This window comes from Dermacentor albipictus, chromosome 2 (assembly GCF_038994185.2).
Source record: "Dermacentor albipictus isolate Rhodes 1998 colony chromosome 2, USDA_Dalb.pri_finalv2, whole genome shotgun sequence".
NCBI classification, from domain to species: domain Eukaryota; kingdom Metazoa; phylum Arthropoda; class Arachnida; order Ixodida; family Ixodidae; genus Dermacentor; species Dermacentor albipictus.
This window is the reverse complement of record NC_091822.1, coordinates 50,261,636-50,277,835: the sequence shown is the minus strand read 5'-3', so window position 1 is coordinate 50,277,835 and position 16,200 is coordinate 50,261,636. Positions and strand designations below refer to the sequence as shown.

The 16,200-nt window shown below is 48.3% G+C and overlaps 1 protein-coding gene across 5 annotated transcripts in view; it reads right to left on the bottom strand.

The window, feature by feature from the left end:
• LOC135904311 (monocarboxylate transporter 13-like) overlaps positions 1 to 16,200 on the bottom strand; it is a 119,469-nt gene that overhangs the window by 57,355 nt on the left and 45,914 nt on the right. The window contains exon 1 of one of the 5 annotated variants that reach the window (XM_065434937.1): positions 2,909 to 3,084. The exons of the other annotated variants lie outside the window; for them this stretch is intronic. The gene's annotated coding sequence lies outside the window, so the exon portion shown is untranslated. Of the gene's footprint in view, positions 1 to 2,908; positions 3,085 to 16,200 lie in introns of those variants that run through there. 5 annotated transcript variants of the gene reach the window in all.

The following is a 16,200-nucleotide window of genomic DNA, read 5'->3' as shown; positions in this document are numbered from 1 at the left end:
CGCGGAAGCAAATGTCATCGTATCCTGTTACCATCAGTCGTCAAGCTGTATTCTATGTTAAGACGCGTCGCTTTCTGGGCGTCATCATTGACCGCAACCTCTCGTGGAACCCTCACTGCGTCTATCTGAAGAAGAAGCTAGTCGCGATTGCTCAGGTCTTCAAATTTCTATGCGGGAAAAACTGGGGTACACCAGTCCATTCTATGTTGCAGCTGTACAGGGTTTTGTTTCTCGGACTCCTACGTTACAGCCTACCAGTGCTGTCAAATGCATGCAAGACGAACTTTCGCGCCTTGGAACGCATACAAGGTCAAGCCCTAATCACGTGTTTGGGGCTGCCTCGGTACACGTCAACAGCAGCAACAAGTGCCATCGCAGGAGGCCATACATTCCACACACATGTAGCTGTCGACTCTCTCAGAGCGCACATTCGTCATCTGTCAAGGATCCCAGACCACCATTTGGCCTCCCTACCAGCCGAGAGACCTCAAGCGACCTTTTCACGAGTGATTAACGCTCATCAAGAGTACATGCCAGCATCTTTTACACCGGCGGCGAAGCCTTCCTCCCCCCTGTGGTGCCTGCGACGGCCTCAAGTGAATTTTGCTATTCCTGGAATTACAAAAAAGTCCAATCATCCATCGTCGGCTCTGAAGCAACTTACACTCCTATTACTGCAGCAGACGTATCAAGACCACATACATATGTATACCGATGGTTCGACCCCACCTACCAGCTCAACTGCCGCATTCGTCGTTCCAGCCAAGAACGTTTCTACTTAAATTCAAATTCTACATCGGCAGAACTTGCAGCTCACCATGCCACTAAGATGTACATCACCGAAGAGCCAACAGAGAAATGGGTCGTATCTTGTGACACTAAGGCAGCCCTTCATAGTATCAAGTCCGCTATTACGTCACAGAACTTACGAGCAAATGACATCTGAAACAGGGAACTGCACCGCCATGCTCTGGAAAGAGGACACCACATTATATTTCAGTGGATTCCTGCTCACTGTGGCATCGTCGGTAACAATCTAGCTGACAAGGCTGCCCGGTGTGCACACGAAGATATCAAGACGCGTCCAACACCTTTGGCGAGGTCGGACGCTGCCAGAGAATTTCGCCTACTTGCGCGCAAGAAGTCCCAAGATCTCTGGATTTCAAGTGGCTTCAATTGCAGATTACGTAAACTGGACCCAACGCTACAGCTACAACTGCCATCTAGCCTTTCCCGCGGCGAAGCAACCTTGTTGTGTCTCTTGTGGTTGGGAGTGGCATTCACGAACGCATACTCCTACCGTATGGGAATGGCTGAGAGCCCGATGTGCGACTCCTGTGGGTGCGAGGAGACCATCGAGCACCTATTGTGTACCTGCCCTCGCTACGATGTCCAACGCCTCTTTCTGCGGGCAACTTTACGCAGACTAGACTCGAGACCGTTCACCGAGTCAAAGATACTCGGACCGTGGCCACAACCGTCACTGGCTCGAAAAGCGATTCGTGCACTAATGGGGCACTTGAAGTGCACGGGCTTAAGAGACCGCTTATAGTGTCATTGTATAAGGTGTCCCTCCCACACGTACTCAGTGCTTACTTTCTCCCTTTCTTCCTCTTTCTATTTCCCTTTCCCCCACCCCCAGTGTAGGGTAGCAAACCGGATGCTGTTCTGGTTGACCTCCCTGCCTTTCCTACCCTTGCTTTCACTCTCTCTCTCTCTCTCTCTCTCTCTCTCTCTCTCACTGCGACGGCATTAGCGAGCCTGAATTATCCATATAATTGTTATCGCAACAAATGCATGGAAAACCTCCGCTGGAGCTGTCTAACTATGCGTGAGCATTCCCCCCCAGTTTTAGTTGGCGCACCTTCAAAATTAAGTTGGCCCACACCCACATTACAAATTCATCCGCCACCAAATTTAAGTTGACCCCCCCCCACGCAAAATTTCGCTTCGCTGACCCTCAAATTTCAGTTGGGCCAGCGCTACATTTTATGTTATCCCACCCGAAAATGTGGGTTTGGCCACCCTCAAATTGAAGTTCGCCCGCACTCAGGAATTAGTTGACCAACCCTCAAAGTTCAAGTTGGCGCACCCTCAAAATTCAGTTTGCCAACCCCTACTATAAAGCTTCGCAACGCATATTTTATGAAGCCCTATGTATCGCACTGAGAACTTTCTCAGAAGAATTTGATTTATTTTATTTGCTTTCGTTTGTTTATATGGCCTATACTGCTTCTAATGATCCACATTTATATTATACTAACGAATAAATCTATTTACATCGCAAATTGCGCATTTCTCTGCAGATAGAAGACATGACAGTTTTCGCGTGACAGAACTGGTGTATTCGCGAAAGGACGCTTACAAATTCAAACGAAAACCGCCAGTACACGCCAATCAACCTGATTTTACATTTGTAACCTTTCTTGTATAGAAATAAATGTGTAGACTAATTTTCGCTGCCCTAAACCTGGCAGGTAATCTCTCTTGTCTTAAGTTATTCTGCCTCATTGCATCGATTTTACGCGCCGCGCTTGCTTAGTGGTTGTCGCGTTTTGCTGCTATCTGAGAGGTCACCAGATGGATTAGCAGCCGCGGCGGCGGCATTTCCACTGGGGCGTAGAGCAAGAATGCTCGCTATACTGTGCTTTGGAGCCCCAGATCATCAAGAACGCCAAATGGTCAAAATAAGTCCGGAGCGCCTTACTACAGCATCCATAAGAAAGCACTGTTGACTTCCGGGAGGTTAAACATCAGCATTTAATTTTCATATTTCATTTTCACTTTTGTGTACCAACGGTGCCGTCCATAAAATACGATTGCTCGCTGTGCGATTTCTTTGCCGCAAGCGGGGGACGTCTACAAAAAAATTGGGGAAACGGCCTACGAATCGACCGGCTCCACTCACGCTTCGACTCGATCCTCCGGCCGCGGCGTCTCGACGGGACTTCAGCGTGACTTCGTGCGATCGACGTTAAGCGGCGCCACAAGGTGAACTGCAGGCAGCCGATTCGAGTCTCCGAAGACGAGCTGCGCGTCTCGACGTTCGTGAAGCGGAGATACCACACTTACGGAGCCGCGCCGAATGCGAAGCCTTTGCTCCGAACGTCCAGCGACTGCGGCGGCGGCAGGTGCCGTGTCTGACGACGACGTTCGGGGCTCCCGGCAGATGCTCCCCAACTGGGCCACCGAGAGATCCGGGACTTCCGCCACGCATGTGGCGCGGGGTGCCTCGTCTGGGCCCTGCTTCGGATCGTGCGCCTCCCGCTCGCTCGCGCAGCCTGCGCCTTTTGCTGGTGTTTGAAGCGCGCGGCGATGCATGGCGAGCGCCACCGGCTTCCCAATTCAAATGCGCTCGAATGTGCGCCGCAAACGTGCCCGGTTGCCTCGAGAGGAACAGAAACACTGCGACTGTGCTAGCGACGGGTGTGGCGCACGGCAAAATTTGTGCCCCTGGCTGCCTCTCGATTGAAAGGAAGCACCGACCTAATGTAACTAACCTGGGTGCTGTCAGTGCATTTTGAACAACACTGCTGTGCTCGTGAAGAGAGAAAAGAAGAACTTTGATTGGAATTCATTCCACAACTCGAGGACATAATCTAAATTAGAGTGTGGTTTCTCGAATTATAAATTTATACTATGCAATAGAGGTGGGCACAACGTTGATATAGGGGAAATTGCGAAAGTAATTGGAGCCTGGTAAATTCCAATAATGAGCGCATGAGAATTATAGCAAAACTACAGATGAGCTACTAACACAGTGGCCACTACCTATACCATGTAAAGATACATAAACACGTGGCAAAGTTATAGATGATCCATCGATTTTAAAGGAAAAGGCGGAATAGAGAAGCATAATACAACATGCAATTATCGGCGGTGTCATGTGGCATCTCAGCATGTACGTAAAAAGCCAACCCTTTGTTTCGTTATGAAGGTGTCTTTTTTTAAATGTTAGCTGCACCAACTTTTTAAAAGTTGCCTGTTGCAGAGATCACAAGTATCACCCGTTAATTAAATTACGCGATGAAGTGGCCTTTACTTCAACAAGAAATCACAACGAATATTTCTAACTAACGCAATTGAACTAATTGATTTCTTGTATAGTCTGAGGGCTCCTAAGCACTTCTTATGAATTGTGAATGCGAAAGGATTAATGTCCGACTGAACGGCCCTGAGCGGTCCTTCGATCACTGCGAACAATGTACCGTAGCAGTACGTGCTGCCTGTGCAAGCAAGCAGCCGCGGGCTACGGTACCAACGCCGCAGACCACCGACGTGACGGCGCCCTCTTCCTTCACGGAATCTCTTGCAGGTGTACAGCAAGTGTGTGTACCCCTTCGCATGCTCTTCCGCTCAGCTTCATCGACGGGCGCTCGTGCCGAGGGCGACAGCGAGGGTGACGTGCGCGTCACGGTGATGCCCTGTCCTCTCGTGTGACACCTGGCGCGCTATGGCGGCAGCAGGTGTCGTCTTTAGCCCGCTCTGCTCTGTCGAGGCGTAGCTCGGGATGTGGCATCGCAGCCAATGGCAATGTGAGTTTAGGTGCCGTCTTACTGTTATAGAGAACAGGCGCAGGCTTTTTTTCGCTCAAGGGGCCATGTGACGCATTCGCATCATAAACTTTACGGCCCATATTGCAATCTATGAGTTGTAGCTAGTGCTTTTGCTACGTGTATCGTCTGGGGAACAAATTTGAGAACAGAGCCGCTTTCTATCGTTGGGACATTTGTGGTAAAGATGAACTGTACCACTTTTCACGAAAATGTTGTTACATGCAACTAAGGACTGAAGTAATTAAAACGTCAATGCATTTCATTCGCATTTCTAGAATAAGATCTCGAAAGTACTGTAGTCCTCAGAATTCGTTCGATATAATTGGATAGGCCTTGTGAACTTACTGACTACAATTTGTATATTGAAACTTGTGCCGTAAATAATTGCTTCGCAACTTCAGTAACATAATTGCGGTCATTAGTCAATTAAGTTTACTAATTTCTCGCAGAGGTAATGGCCACCCCGCTGTGCAGTTTAGCTCAAGGGTTAGCATTGTGCCATCTGCCATAGGCATTATTTTTTAATTTGGCGCAGCTAAAGAAAGTAGACCTAGTATTGCCAGTATATTTGCTGTGTTCCTCTGTACACTCTGGGTTTCATAAAGTAAGTTAAATAAAACGACTTTCCACTATGCTTCACCGAGTTTTCCTCATCGACATGTCGTATGCACGATTGAGTTCACATTGATGGTGAGTACAACTATTATTATTATTATTATTATTATTATTATTATTATTATTATTATTATTATTATTATTATTATTAAACATGAAAATGTAAACGCACACAATATGACGCGACCAGAACAGGCACCTCTCACAGGAGAATCAAAGGTACGAATATTTCAGCCTACTATCGCACTGCTAAGGAGGAGGGGGAATAAGCTTTATTTGTAGAAAAGAGCCGAAGGTGGAATCATCCGAGGTGGGTGGCATGCCTAGCCGATAGCTTTGCACTGCTCACCAGAAGATACCGCTCTTCAGGGCTCGGGCTTGTCAGCTGGGCCACCCACTGCTCGATGGTTGGTGCGGTGATGAGTGATGTCGATGGGTTGGGCCCGCAAATCTCAATACCATGCAGTAGTCGGTATTGGGCGCAGAGTAGAACTTGCAATTGTGGCTGTAGCTCGCAGGATACATGGCGTGCTACAGGGTGCCGTGCGGGAATGTGCCAGTCTGTAGCTTCAGGGACATCACCGCCTCTTGTCTGGTCAGCTTGGCATGCGGGGGTGGGCAGGTCCTGCTGCCCAGTCTTTAGCGGCTCAGAATGTGGGCATTTAGGGCAGGAGGGCCGCCATCACGTGGGCCTTCGGGGGCTCGGGAAGCCGGTAGGATGCCCTGGAGATTGTGATCTCTGGCGGCGGCGTGAGTCGCTAGACTAGCCCCCGGGGAACTGGTGTCCTGCGCCCCAGACAACGTACAGTCAACCGCAAAAGCTTGCGGGATGCAGGATATGCCAAAAAGCTGAATTCTCGCGAAGCGTGGTCAGGCAGCCTCGAAATAAATGTTCCAGCATGTAGTAGGCTTCGCCACCTACGCAGTGATTCATTAAATACGAAGTGGCATGCCTTAACAGTGCAGGAATTCACATGTGAAGGGGAAACCGCATCCTGCATACTTTTGCTGTTGACTGTACATTTCTTGAAAACTGCCCAGTTTGTCGAGGATGCTCAGGGTTTGTTTGGAAATTTCTGCATGCGGTCTGCGACTTCCTCATGACTTTATGTACTCTTTCTCTCGTTTCTCGTCGTGGTTGCCAGATCTACAGCCGTTTCTTCGATGAAGCAGACGTCTGGATTGTTCATTGAGGACGCTGCTACCTCTTTTCCGTTGCCGCCCACTGTGCTCTTGTACTTTGCGGCATCGGTTTATCTGAATTATCCCCTCCTTGCTCCCTCGTGGGCCATACGTAGAGCTTGTATTCTCGTTTACTTCGTTCCTTGTTGCATTCCGGGTAGATGTTTCTCAAAACTCTGGCTACTGTGATCTTCTCTCGCAGAGCACAGGGACGCGCTGTTTACTGGATTCATATTCGACTGGGCAGCCCAGTCTTCTTATCGCGTGGCACCGCTGTGGTCTCTCAAAGCCACTGAAAAGTTGGAGCTCCTAATCCCCAAAAGGTGGACAAGAGGGTGGCCTCTCAAGGAGGCACCAGACCCAATAACTGAACCGCAACGCAGAGCCAACATACCCAAGGTGGACATACTCCGTATCCTGCGCGTCACTTTACACAAGGACGACGGTGCCATTCTCGCCGCCATTAAAAACCCGCAGAATCTGTTACCCAAGTCGCGCACCTGTTGCGAAGAGGGTCTAACAGAAAGCACGGCTGGAAGGAGGAGGACATGATCAATAAATACAAAGTCTATGCTGGCGACCTTGAGTCGCTCTATATGGCTCGTCTTGTGGGCCCCTGCTAGTATCCCAGGTATTGTGGATGCCCAGGCTGAGCAGGAGAGTATTCACCTTGTTGCTCTCTCTGTTCTTGTGACCCAGGCACAGGGTGCCCTAAGTGACAAGGGTTTGTATTAATTGATCGTGTCCTCCTCCTTCAGAAGAAGCGTTCTGCTAGTCACCCTTCGCACTAGGTGCACGACCTTGGTTCTACAGCTTTTAACGTGGTAGCGATGAAGGCCCCGTGTCGGGAAAAGTCCGCCTGGCATCAAGCGTCGGACGTCGTCTCGGCGAAAAGAATTGCGAAGCACATATACCCAGGCCATGTTGCGCAAGTAAGCTACTGAACTAATAAAATTTACCAAGCTAAAATATGTAGAACAATCGTAAAGTACGATTTACACACAACCGACAGACATAATAGCATCCGACTATAGTTTGTCACGGTGCGGCATTATTTGATTCGGCGAAGTACCCATCAACGGGCGCCAAAAGGTAGTAGAAATAGGCACCGGCGAGCAAGACGGTTCTTGCTGGCAACTCGGGCAAGCGGCCGAAACAAGTCGGAGGCAGGTTTAGAGATTACTTGTTTGTCGTCGGCGCATGATGCACCGACAGCTTCGTGTAGGAATCCCTGTGTTGTCGGCGCGACCGTGACGCCCCGACAGCTTTTTGATAGGAACCCCTGTGTGTTCTCCGCCCTGCACGTGCATTGACGCGCTTGCTAAGAACGCAGGAGTGCGAATACTCCTTAGTATCTGGTGTCGCTGTGTAATCTTGTGTCGAGTTGCTGACAGTGTATGTGTGCCGACAGCGCCGTATGGCCGGCTGCCGTCGCTTCTTCTGTGTTTGTGAACGAACAATAGAGGCCCGCCACGGACTCAAAGGTGTGCGTGTGTGCCGCAATACAAATGCGGTACCTCTTACACCAGCGGGCAATCTCCCGTTCCCTCCCCCTAATTGAAAGGGGCGCGGCCAAGGCCTTCGGAGGAGCCGGGATACAACTGGGTGAACTTCATTGGATTGTCATCAATATCTGCAAATCTCCAACACAGGGAACTAGGGAAAGAAAATTTTATTTAAACGCAGGTTTTAGACCAAGCTAGCCAGTCTAGAAGCTGAGCCTACAATCTGCTGAAGAGCGTCAAGGTGCTAGTGCCGTCCAGTATCACCTGGGCCGCCTAGCCACGTCTGAACTGCGAGTTACTAGTTGACGTAAGATAGGACAAACCAACGTCTTCAGCGAAGCTCAGGGCAGTTCCCTCAAGTTAGCTCAACCTGCTCGAAGGAAGTCACACCTAGATTCCCTGAAAACCCAGCCCAGAAATAGCATCCACCCGCAACGAAATCGGCTGGCCAGCGTTCGTCGAGAAAGCTCTACCGTCGACTCCACGCTTTATGAACTTGTTGCTGCTGCCCGGTCATGCGTATGCTATTATTCGTTTTACTTTGAGGTCTTTAGTTGGCCACCGTTAAGTGTGTTCTATGTAGGGTTACTTTCTATATCCAGTGTTAAGTGTTGGTTGTACTTTTTTTGTTTTCATCGTTGATCTAGATAAAGTGCATGTGTGTTAGTATTCTGTTTCTTGTGTTTCGTTTAGATTGTGTGCCTTTGTCAGTCTATAAGTATTTTTCTTTCTCTCTCTCTCCCGAGTCTGACCCCTTCGCTGTGTTCGCTTGAATATGGAACGGCCAAACGACTTTTATACCCCATCGACGACTTCGTGCCGACGACGAACGGGTGACAAGCCGTGACATAGTTAAAATATACGATAAAACATAATTCTGTGACGTGAAAACTCAAACAAGCCCTTTTCCAGCGTTTCTACCAATCATAAACCGGCCACGGCGTCCGCCATTTGCGTGCGCGAATCTAGGGGGCCATGGAGCGGCGCACCCGGTTCCTTGCAGCATCTTCAGATGGCGCTCACCTCCGCCGCATCGCGGCCAACGCAAGAGGCGGCGTTTCTGCCAGAAAGCCCGCCTTCGTGCACAGCGGTCACCGCCAAGGTTTCCCGGTAAATATTAGGGTTGCATATGCTGAAGTTGCCGGTAAGCGTGAGAACCCCACAGCTATCTTCGAATGCTATTGCGTTCACTCTTAAAGGTGAAGCTGAAGCGTCCTAAAATATTTTTAACGTCAGCGAGACAGGCACCGCCGTGCTTCTTTAAAGTGACGCTTAGGATGTGGAGTACGCTCACCTTGCGTATGGTGACTCCGCATAGAGTCCATTTGGGGTCCAGTGTATCCTTGAGAGGCCACCCACTCGACTTCTCTTTGAGGATTAAGAGATCCTACTTTACCGGGCGTATGAGAGACCGCAGCGGTGCAGATACCACTCAGTGCTGTCGATGGCTTCTTGTAAGGCGTCTTGCTCGTGCGCCGATATCGTGCACGTCCACACAGTTTGGTAGTCCACGTATATTGCGTGACGGAGACCCCTGATGTTCTCCAGGTGGTTCGGCAATCCCCTTATCGCTATATTGAACAGCAATGGGGAAATCAGCAGCCCCTGGACCCTTCCCTTCAGCGGTATTTAGATCTTGCTGTGCATGAGGTTCCCTAGGCCTATGGTCACCATTCAACACATCAGACACTCGTGGACGTAGTTGCACGTCCACCGTGCGCAGTTGGGATGTCGTAGGCTATTTACCACTGCTTTGTACGAGATGTCGTATGCGGGGATTGCACTCCTACGGCCTTCGCTGAGGCCGGCGATGAGTTCTTTTAGCTGAAGTGGAATGTCCTGGGTGGAGGTTAGGCCGCAAACCGAACACAGTGTTCGGCAGGTGCCCTTCGTCTTCCTGATAGGCAGGCAGACTATTGTGGACCATGGGCTCAGAGTTTACCCGCGTACATGAGCAAGATCGGGTGCAGGCCCTGTAGCTTGATGGGCTTAGGGATTATGGTTACGTCTGCGTGGTTTCAATGAGCCGGTATACTGCCCGTTTCCCAGTTTTGATTAATGTACTTTAGTAAGCTCTCCGTTGTCCGGTCTTCTAGATTGAGTTGGGGGGTCTTGTTAATTCTGTTCCGTCCGGGCGTCCTGTTTCTCGTGAGGTTTCTTAAGGCTGACACGATCTCTGAATCACTGAAAGGTTAGCCTAGATCCGATATGGGCTCTCCCTCGTACTCCGGCTGAATGATGGGCTCCGCGTCGATCGTTGGTCGTCTCCGAGGTATTTCTACATGACGGCTTCGAAGGCCTCTTGCTCAGTGTAGCTCTAGAAATTGTGTATAAGTCTGTATGTGTTGCATTGGGAGGGTTTATTATTCCATCGTGGCCAGGAAAGTCACTCGAATGAGCCGGGTTGGTCGGTTGCTTAGGGTTTCCTTTAATTCGTCGCACACTGGATTCCAGGGGTCCTATGCAGGATGCGCCGAGTTCGGGAAAATTCGGGATCTTCACACGAGCACTGGCAACGCCCCAAGATGAAAGAACTAATGCTACCAAGACCCTCCAATAGTCTGACTGCAACAGTCAATTTCCGGTACGTGATATTTTGCGTGCAAGTTGTAGAGAAATTGGACATATGTCTTATTCATTTGCAGTTGACCGTTTTTTTATGGGCTAGCACAACTGTACTAGCCGATCCATTATTGACTGCAAACATTTTTCCTCTCTGTGACTAAACATATACAATAAGCGAAATTACATTGTGGTATGTGCTACTGCAAACTCGTGGTAACCAGTAACAAGCGTGCGTGTAACATACGACACCGTGTTCCTTGTTCGTTTTTCTGCTCTTTATATACCACAGTGCCCCACACAAACACAACAGCAAGGAGCTGCACGGCAGGCTCGCTGACAGAAGAAGCTCGCTGAGGCAGTTGACACTGCACAGGCATGTATATTCTTGAATTGCAATTCATTCCGCAACCACACTATGCGCTTGGTGTTTGAAACCATGAGACAAGGCCTTTATGCAGCTTGAGGGCTGCAGGTATTTCTGTATTTCTTTATCGCAAGCACTGCGCACCAAAAAGTTGTAACCTCTTTCGCCGTTCGAAGTCTCATTTCATAACTGCACACAAGAGCCCTCAGATGCCAAAATGCGATTGCTGCGCCATCGTTACGATATCCGTCTGCGATCGCTGTTAGCCCCAGCAGAGGCAATCCGCAAGCACCTTGGAGTGCAGATCAGACTCAAATACTGCGTGCGCGCAGTAACACCTTGACTGGCAGAACCATGCCAAGCGATGAATTGTGTCGCTGGGCAGGAGGCTCTTCGCAATGCATCGCGGAGGCTTCGCGCGCAGATATGAACTGCTACATTGTAACTTTGCTGCGTCACTACGGACCCTAGAATACCGTACTGACATTTTACAGTGACACATGTTGCTCTCGTCTCTATGGATAAAGTGTCATATTACAGTGAAGCTGTATTTATCTTTCCCACTGCGGTGGTTGATGTCCGTCCGTCTACGTGCCGCATCGACCCCAAAAAATTGTCTCCAATTCCTCGCGAACGCTCCGGAGCTCTCAATCTTATGTAAGTATCTTGAAAAAAAATTGTACTGAAGTTGGCGCCTAAAATGGCTTTATCATCACGCCGTGTTTTACTTACTAGCACGCACTGCAACAGTCATGCAGTGCAGTCGTGCAGTGCAGTCAGTCATGATGAAAGTCTCTGAAAAACGAACCAGTTGCAAACGAAGGTTACGGCACTAAGCAGACGACGAAGTGAGACGCAAAAGATATACAGGGTGTTCCACGTAACTTAGACAAGATTTCAAAAATGAAAGGCGCGTCGAAAGTGGCTTCAACCGAATGCATACTATTCGCACTGGCCCATAGTAACTCTTTTTTCCACTACCTCCATGCTGGTTCCGGGGGGGGGCTTCCTGGCCTTCTGCCCTCGTCTACGAGGTCCCCTTTCGGCGCCTTCTTGCTTTTTCTCGCCTTCATTGCTTACCACCATGGGCGAACTTGACTCAAGAGTCGTGCCGCCGTTCTCGTCGAATTCCGTATTACTCTGTATGGCGCTCGAGTCCTGGCCATTGTTCCCTATTTCCATTTCGTCGCCTTTGCCGCTCGCCTACCCTGCCATTCCCGATGCTTGCGAGGCCACGTTGGCCCTCTCCATGTCCACGTGGCATTCGGAGAACGCTGTTTGAATGCCGAACGGTGCTAGGTGTGTCAAGGTGAAGACATCGCCTCACCGCTAAAATTCTTATATCCTTCGATGCCGCTTGCCTTGCGGAGTTGAATGATAGAAAAATTTTGAATTTTTGTAAAGGTTAATCACACTGTCTCTCGAAAAATGCAGCAGCCTATGTGGAGCGCATCCATTGCACTCGGTCCGCCGGTGGCTTATGAAAATCAAAATATAGCAAATCACGTATGACAAAAGGAGAATGGCTAATATGTAGATCTTTACCAGAAAAAAATCAGATGCTTCAGGATTTATAAGATTCTGTCCTTCGATGTTCAACTAATGAAATGAAATTGGTCTCTTAAAGAGGAGTTCAGAAAGAAATAAGTAGATAATAAATGCAGTGTGCATCCCCAACGAGTTTGCCAGTAGGATCGAACGCCATGTATAATTCGTACTGATAAAATCCTGGTCACCGTGTAATTGTAAAATACTACAAAAGGCGTACCGACTCGAGCATATCGTCACGGCTATGTGACGGGAAAACCCGTCCGGGACCTCCTGCGTGAACTCAGTAACAAGATTGAGTTAAATGAAGGCGCATATTTGGCCGTTCCTTGCGGTAAATGTGAGGGCGGGGCTTCCTTTCGCAAGGCGCCGATAGTGCGCAGCGACCGTGGCTTGTGGCTTCGCAAAATGCACGAGCGCTGTGGCGTGCACGGCAGAGGACCCCCGTGTGTCAACTCGACAACAACAGCTCTGACGTTCAGATGGAATGTCTACCTCCGTGGAGAAGTGATAGCGCGCCCTTATTTCGTTGTGCTCAAGGATTTTTTGTACGCACGTGCGATGTATTTTTTGTTCTTTCCGTTAATACTTCTCTTGTTATGCTCATGCCGTCTTTCTCTTTGCTTGAGAGGACATATTATGTTGGCATCCCTTGCGTTGATAACGTATGCTTTGTTCTGTCTGTTCTTTCTTGTCCTCTTTATTGCACTGCTTTAGTCGTCTATGCTGCGCGCATGTGTAGTCCAAAATCCGCACGCACACGTACACACACACACACACACACACGCAGAGAGAGAGAGAAAGAGAGAACGTATCACGCCTCAATATCAAGGGTGACGGCGGCCGACACAGATAGGGCTCTACTCTACGCATGAAAGAGGGAAAACAGGTTTCACCTTAACAGCAGTAGCATAATATAATCACTCCATATCATTAAATTATGCGCACATACGCCCTTATGGCACATAAATAGGGGCACTTCACTCATCTCTGTCCCTAGTGGAGACCTTACTAAAAGCAGCTTCATTATTTTAGAGCTTTGCGCCAGGCACTACAGCAGTGCTTGTTGCAGTGGCGTAGCCAGGAATTTTGTTCGGGGGGGGGGGGTGGGGCTACGCCACTGGCCCCATATATATATATATATATATATATATATATATATATATATATATATATATATATATATATATATATATATATATATATATATATATGGGGCCAGTGGCGTAGCCAGAAATTTTGTTGGAGGAAGCTTTAGCTCGGGTGCTCCTATTTAAATACATGTAGCAGGTGAATTCGTTTTTCCCTGCCACCACTTCACCAAATTTGAGGAGGTTTGTTGCATTTAAAAGAAAAGTTTAGTTCTAGTGACTACTGTTTCGTATTTTCGTAGTGACTACTGGTTTCGTTTCGTGCCAAAAATTTTGCCCAAAATTACTGATATCAATGCTTCCATATTTTTGTCTTTTTATTAAGTAAAGAAAATATCACACGCACTTTAGAACTATATCAGTTCGAAACCAGGAAAGCAGTGCATGCCGCTGACATGAAAATTAAAAGGCAATGAACTGAACAAGTTGAGGACAAATATGTTAATGAAACTTTGTCACTCAAGAACCGTGCTTACATTCTTGTATATATGCAATGGCCAGTGAAAAATCTCAATGACGCTGTAATTTGCTTTAATGTATTACGCAGGAGCAGCTGTCACCGGTCGTGTATCGTGAGTAATTGCACCGAAATTATAGTCGCAACAGAGGGCACGTATAAAAAGCAGGAATTCTGCAAGATACACGAGGGCAAGTCAAATGAATGTGAGCCAACAACGGGGTACATTATTTAAAAGTAGTCTTCATGAGAATGTAGACATTTGTCCCATTGACTAACGAGTCGCGTGATTCCCGTCTTATAAAACTCCTTGGGTTGCTGCTTCAAAAAATCTGTATCTGGTTCCCTTGAGCTGTTTTTTCGGTTGCCCCAAAATGTAGAAGTCGCAAGGTGACAGGTCTGAGCTGTATGGCGGATGCTGCAGCGTTTCCCACTTCAACTTTGCCAGTTTTGTAATAACCACATAAGCGACGGGGGGCAGGCATTGTCGTGGAACAAGATGACCCCATTCGTCAATTTTCCACGTTGTTCATTCTTGATTGCGACACGCTGCCGTTCTGGCGTTTCACAATATCGGAAAAAATTGATTGCCTCTCAAGATTTAGCAAATTCTATCAGTAATGGACCCTGACGACCGAAAAATGTCAACAACACCTTTCCAGTGGAAATGATGGCCTTTGCGTTCTCTGGGCGTGGTAAATTCGAATGTTTCCACTGTAAGCTTTGCCGTCGTGTTTCAGGCTCGTAGTAGTGGCACCAAGGTTCGTTCCCGATCACAATTGAAAACAAGAAGTCGTCATCCTCATTGTGATACCCGATGAGATGAGTCAAGGCAGCGCGAAACTTCTCCGTCTTCTCGCGATGGATAAAAATTTGGGGATCCATTGCGCACCAAAGAGCCGATAACCGAGAAGCTCATGAATTATGGCGTGAACCGAACCGTGACTGATGTTCAGACCGTCTGCCAGTTCATCGATGCTTATCCTCCGTTCTTGTTTCATCAGCTCATGAACCTTTGAAATTGTGTGGGGGGTGATTGCACGATGGTTTTGGCCCGGTCTTGGAATGTCTTTACAACGTCCTTTAAACCGTTTGCTCCAACGCTTCACAGTGGTCAATGAGATGCCGTGTTCAACGTAAACGGCAGCTATACGGCGAATAATTTCTGTTTTGGAAACACCTTTAGCTGTCAAAAACTTCGCGACACCGAGCTGTTCAACTTTTGAAGCGTCCATTATGTGACGCAACCATATTCGACCCAGTGTATGAGCGCATTAACGAACATTTATCCTCACACCTGCGTGTCACTTTTGTAAATGAGAGATGCCTGTGTGCTACGCGCATGCCTCGCAGATAATGAGCCGAACCATTATTGCGCGGTTAGGGTAGGCTCACTTTCATTTGACTCGCCCTCGTACATTAGAAATGCAAAGATACAATGGGATATACAAATGCGAAAATACGGCTTGATAAAGGACAAAAAGTGTCACTGGAAACAAAGTTCACTGTATGTGTACACAAAACCTCGCAACAAGATATTTAAGTATACGTATAAGTCTCCAATGAGTCTATGTATGTAAGAAAAAGTAACTGTATATAATGCGTCAAACAAGGCAAATGAACATGTTGCACAATCATAGGTTCACAGAATCTCCTAGATTCCGCCCCCATTCCATCCACTCCCCCCGATGTATTGCGCGCGATGGAAGGCGGCGCGCTTCCTCCCCGCTTTTCTCCTTTGCGCACACAAGACTGAGCCACCATCGTAGGCTCACCCATTCCACCTCCCCTCCTACGCTTTCACTCGCACATACAGCATCACCCTTGGACTTTATACGAAACATGAGGGCGACGGCGACGGCAGGAATGCGCCTGGAGTGTCCATATAATTCCTTTCGCAATAATATAATAAACGTATCCGGCAACGGAAGCGTCCCGTCGCCCATTACTTTCCGCAAAAGAAGTATCAAAATCGAACTCTCACCATGCGACAATTCGCTGCGCCGCAACAACGAATTTTTTTTTCTGTGGGGCGGAGGCACAGAAATGAAAAAAAAAACGCATAGGAAAGTATGTTGGACAGAATCGAATGCCTACTTCGGGCACCTAATGGGGCAACGGAATTAATACCGAAGAAAACATGAGACTGTTGGCCCACTGTGAAGCATACGCATTCTGCTCAGTATCCTACAGCGGCGAAACAAGACTTTCCGGAAAGGTTCCGCTCAAGGAACGCGGCGCAATCCTTCGAGTCCCC